Source organism: Rattus rattus, chromosome 7 (assembly GCF_011064425.1).
Source record: "Rattus rattus isolate New Zealand chromosome 7, Rrattus_CSIRO_v1, whole genome shotgun sequence".
NCBI classification, from domain to species: Eukaryota; Metazoa; Chordata; class Mammalia; order Rodentia; family Muridae; genus Rattus; species Rattus rattus.
The window spans coordinates 7,470,229-7,476,136 of NC_046160.1; positions in this window are offsets into that span (position 1 = coordinate 7,470,229).

Consider the following 5,908-nt stretch of genomic DNA (forward strand, 5'->3'; position numbering starts at 1 on the left):
CTTCAGATCTTGGCCCCAGACTCCCTGCCAAGTTCTACCAGCTCCTCTGGGGCCATCTCCTCTCTCCCTTTCCAACCTTTCTGCCCCTCCAACCCCCAGCTCCCTGCCAACTCCTTTCAGACAATCCTGTCAGACTTCCATAGTGGACTACATACTTCTGAGTTTTAGCCCCTTACCTGGCTGGGTCCCTCAATGCCTGTCTCACGTCGTGCAGCTCACCCAATAGCAGACCCCTGCCCTTTCAATCTGTCCATCTTGCACAAGGGCTGGATCACATCTGATGCAGAACTCAGTGGTCAGGAGACAAACACCTCATCAAAGAGATGTGGAAGCTGGTCACAGAAATGGAAATGACGACTTGGGAGGAGAGGCGGGCACTCGGGCACAAAGTGGAATTGGAAAGTCGGTCTGTCTCTTTCGCCTCCCCTCCACTGCACTCGTCTATCCCTCCGTATTTCTCCTCCTCTCCTGTCTTCCTCCCTCCCCTGGCCCCAGTTCTCTCAGTCTTTTTCGGCGACTCCCACATTTGTAAGTTTTCTTGCTTTGCCTCTCTTGGCCAGCCTCTCCCCTGAGGTTTTGCCTGGCACTGGGCTTAGGGTTCACCCAGCATTTGTTCCTCCTTCCATTCCCCAAGGCCTCTGTCTCATATACCCACTAACAAATGCTATCTGTACAAGAAAGGACCTGGTTGACTCTGTTTTCCTAAACCTGTGCAATCTAGGGCCCTGGTCCTACCAGCCACAGCTGGAGAGGCAAGGAAAGGAAGGTAGATCGTTTCTCAGTTTCTCGGTTCTCCAAGCCTTCTCCAGGAGGGTGGTAGGCAAAAGATCTAGACCCCAACATATGTTATTTATGGTCGTTTCACAACCAAGGTCATACTCCAAAGCAAGAGAAACCCTCTGGCTTTATTTTAAGGACCCTTATTCAGTCTTCCATGTTACTTCCTTGTCTACAGGAAGGAATGTCAAAGTCACTTATGATACTTGACCTTGGCTTTAGGACTGTCTCCTAGGGACATGTTAGCCCTCTGACCGACTCCTCCTCTTCTGCCTGAGCTGGAGGGAGAGGAAGCTGCTGTCCTTCCCCACGCTTCTGCCGGCGTCTAGAGGGAGGACAGACCTCGTCCTCGTGGATGTCGGGGAGAGGACAGACCTCGTCCTCGTGGGTGTCAGGGGGAATTGTCTGGGTTCTCTCTTCACAGGAGGAGAACAGACTCCAGAGGGAATGAGAATGAGCCCAAGACTGCTCCTCGGTGTGGTCCAAGAGAAGGGATTTAGTGTAGATATGAGGGAGAGAACAACCAGAGGCATGTGGAAGGATCCAGACTGAACATGGCCAGCGGAGTGGAGGTAAGAAAGGAAGAAAAGAGAGAGGGAGACAAAGTAAGTGCAAGAGAACAAGGAGAACAAGAGACCAAGAAGTGCATAGCTGAAATGGCTGGATTCTGTAGGAAGAGAAGCTGGGGGAAGGGAAGGGAAGGGAAGGGAAGGGAAGGGAAGGGAAGGGAAGGGAAGGGAAGGGAAGGGAAGCTCAGAGGATGGAGAGGTTTAGGAGAGAGGGTAGGGGTGAGGTGTGCTGAGAGGAGCCAGCACTGTGATACTGAGAGAGCCTGACCAGGAACTGCTCTGATATATTAATAGGCACCCAGTTAGCCATTTGTCCTTCCTTTGGGACCTAACACAAAGCTTATTGGCCATGACACAGCCATGACCTGTGACCATCGGGCTCATTTCCTTGACCACCTCCTGCTCTGAATATTCCTGGCTAGGGGGTGGATAGGTTAGGCAGCATATTAGCCAGACATTGAAGGTGTGCTTAGTGCTTTCCCAGTTCTTTTTCTCTAGTGCGCATGCTTTAGACTGGCCTTTCTTGGCCTACGTCCATCAACGCTGGGCACAAACTACACGTAGATTTAGGGAAAAGAATAACAGCTGCCAGCCGTGTTCTTCGGTCATGCATTTGGAGTTAACTGGTTCTGTTCAAAGGCCTGCCTGTGACGTGAAGAACCTCTTACCAATGGACTTTGACAAGTGACCAGAGACTGGGCTGGAGAAACGGCTCAGCTGTGAAAGGCACACAACCAAACAGACAATTGATGGGCTAGAGAAATGGCTCAGCAGTTAAGAGCACCGGCTGCTTTTCCAGAGGACCCAGGTTCAACTCCCAGCACCCACATGGCGGCTCACAACTGCCTGTATCACCAGGTCCAGGAGATCCAACACCCTCACACAGACATGAACGCAGGCAAAACAGCAGTACACACAAAAGTAAACAAACCGTTTTTAAAAGAAAGACGATTGTCTATAGATCTTTGGACTGCTGGCTGTTCAGCACCTCCGAGTCTCAGAAAGGGAAGGAGGCTTTGTTCCACGATACCCCTGAAACCAGGGCTCTAAAACGGGCAACAGCAGGGAAGGGAACTGTTTCTTTCCCCATGGCTTCACTATTCCCCTTCCGAGTGAAGAAATGGGACATGTTAGGGATTTCTGCCTTGGTTGCTCTTTGATGGGGGAAGGAAAGAGCCAAGATTGCTTCTGAGAAGGAAACATTTTTTCTTTTGGTTTGCAAGAAGTTGGTTTAACTCCTGTTAGCTCTCCCTTGACATTATTTCTGCTATGACATCAGAACCACATACACTGATTGTCTGTCACCCTGAAGGCCAGGATATAGATGGTCTTAGAGGCCCCTGCCTTGGTGAATATTTTCCCTTCTTTGGGAAAACAGGAGATGGGTTCTGAGACCCTGACTGCACCCTGAGGGCTTCTAGAATTGAAGCAGGCCCCCTGGAAGAACCATGTATCTTCTGTGTTGTGTCTCCCAGTCACCCCTCAGAAAGGTGAGTCAGCCTCGTGCTGTGTTGTGTGTGTCATGAGAATCAGCCCCTCTGGACTCACCCATCTTGCAGCAGAACCATCTGTGGGCCACTCACAGCTACATCCCTCCATGTTCCCAAGGGCATTCATTCCTCAGAAGTAAAAGTCAGCCCAAAGAAAACCGACCCCTGCCATGCTGAAGGGTCATGGCTAATATTGTTGGTGTATGTCCTTTCAGACGGCTCTCATGCACGTGTCTGACGTCTACTTGCAGAACAAATAAAGGAATCATAACGCCATTGACAGTCTAAGAACAAACTGTGTGCGTCTGTGCATTTGTGGTCCATGAGTCCGTCAGTTGCTGATGAGGGCTTTCCCAGAGTTCATAGTCTGCGTTCACTTCCAAGCGCCATTTCATTGGTTGTTGAGGACTTCATTCTTTTATCGCTACTAACGTCATGTCACCGAACTTACTGCTCCACACCTCCACAGCAGTGTAAAAGAAGCCTGCTTCCCAACCCATGGCAATGTTTGGCTTCACCTCTGCTCCTAAGTAACAAATAACAGTCACCAAAGGCTTCCTCAGGTGCGTGCAGAAGTGGGTGCCGATGGGTAATTGGCTCCATCTCTAACAGTCATGGCTCTACTTGGGCCCCAAACTCCTTGGCAAAAAGAATCATTTGGTTCCAATATGGAGTCTCCTAGCAACATGGTTCTGGTGCAGTGACTTGGCATGGCATGGCCTGGTCTAGGCTCCTATTAATGACCACAACTCAAACCACTGCTCCTACCTAGACTAGATCACACATTCAGCTCTACCCTATCTCCTCCCCTGACTCCTTTGACCCACATCCCCACTGTGCTTTAGGGTAAGTTGAGGCCAGTGAGATTTTAATAGGAAACATAAAAAAAAAAAATACTACCACAGTAAGCCCCAAAGCTTCCCTAGAGAACTGGGAATTTACAAACGCCCTTGTGGCTCCTTCCTCGGACCCCACCTGGCTTTCATTTGCAGGTCCCTCTGAAGTTTGAAGCTTCCTTGTTGTTAAGTTTGGGGCTGGAAATCTGTTAAATCACCCAGCAAACCACAGAGATAGTCAGAAGCCCCAGACAAAAACAAAACAAAAACAAGCAAACAAACAAAACGGAATAAGGTAGAAAAGCAATGACCCCTCCTATTCCTTGATCTGTTTCTCAATTTATGCTTTCTTATCTAGGGCCACAAAAAGAAAAAACAAACAACCGCCCCCCAAAACCCAAAACAAACAAACAACAAAAACAACCCCATCCAACTCAGTGTCTTCTCCTGTCTGTGAGGAGGATAGTGTCCCCTAGTCTTCACAGCAGTTTCCACTGACTTGAGCCTTGGACAAGAAGAGAGTTGATTGGCAAGCCATGGTTTCCCAGTGGGCTTCCTTCTAGCGGTGAAGGCTCTCCACCACTCTGCTTCCACCTCATTAGGCTTCTCTCACTCCCCTTGCCTGATCTGATTGTTCTTAAATGTATTCTTTTGCTCTTTTGTGTACCATTGCCACCTTCGCTAACGTTCTTATACTTTGTAGCAGGAGATGCAAAGGGTTCCTGTGGAATCTTCACCTGGGGCTTTTTGCCTGACTCTTGAAATGCAGTGACAGAGCGTTGAGTAGAGAAACAGCAGTAGAGAACACTGCACCATCGACTTTTTCTTCACTTTTGAGAAATTTGAATGCTTCTCCTGGTCTCATTTTGGGAGAGCATTTGTTGTTGTTGTTGTTTATTGTTTTGGTTTTGCTTTTGTTTTTGAGCTGGAACAGCTCTGAGATCCTTGTTCTAGAACTCACTGGAAAATGCAGTGGACAATTCGTAGGACATTGCCTGTTCTGTAGAACACACAGCAAACACTTCTGTGAAGATGTACAGGACAACCAAGGACTTTAGAAAAGCCCACTCCACCCCCCGGCATTCAGCATTCTGTGCATGAGATTTGCCAATGTATAAATTTAAAGGTTGCTCTTGCCCAGCTGTCCTGTCCACATTCCCTTCCTTCTATCCTTCTATCCTTCTATCCTTCTATCCATCTCTCCCTTTCTCTTTCAAAGCCACTCCTGTCAGACTGGTCATTATTATCTTGCCTCAAAAAGCAAAAACAAAAACAAAAACAAAACAAACAAACAAAAAAAACAGAAGACAAATCCAGATGAGATTTTAAAAGGACAAAAGAAAACCAAATAATGAGTGCTGAGTCGTGGAAATCCAAGTTTACAAATTCGATCAAAACTGATCAGAAGGCTCTGCTCCCTTTAATCCACATCTTTCACAGGGAGCAGAAACCTTTGCTGCCATCTGATTCTGTGACCTGGGCTGAGAGTGACATCTAGGAAACTGAGTGAGCTTCCCAGGTCCCAGGACAAGACTGGCAGCCCACACCCTTTAAGAGCTGCTTCTGTTAGAGGCTGTTTATGGAGCTGGTTCTGGGGCATACGGCTTACCTCAGTTCACACGGACTAAACCGAAACCCAGAGACCTGTACTCCTGGTAAGATGGGGAGAGGTAGAGGCAGGGAGAGACCCCTGAAGCTCAATTGTCTGGAACCCAGTCAATAGTTAGAGGCATCATGGGTAGAGGACTCCAAGACCAAATTTTCCATTATTTGCAAGAACTTGTGCCCTGTGGCCCCATGGCGGCCTGCCTCTCTCTCCTTCCCCTCATGCTTTACAACAGCCTTCTTCCATCACCATCTGTGCAAAGAAGGGCCAAGAAGAATTTGCAAGCTGGTCAGGGGAAGGCCCCTGAGGGCATGAATTCAGGGACGGATCACTCAGCCATTCTCAAGTCAGCCATGGGAAAAACGTGTGTGTGTGGGGGTGGGGGGATATGTGTGTGTGTGCGTGCGTGCGTGTGTGTGTGTGTGTGTGTGTGTGTGTGTGTGTGTACGCGCGCGCGCACACGCATGTGCTTTTGGTTATTTTTAGAGTCAATTAACAAATGTAACATTTCTCTAGATTCTAATGCAACAAATATTAACACAGGTAGCCCACAGAGCCATAGTTACTTCATGCTCTCAAGAAGTTCTGTTAAAGTTCTTCTGAGACCTAAAAACCCTCGCGGGGATGGGT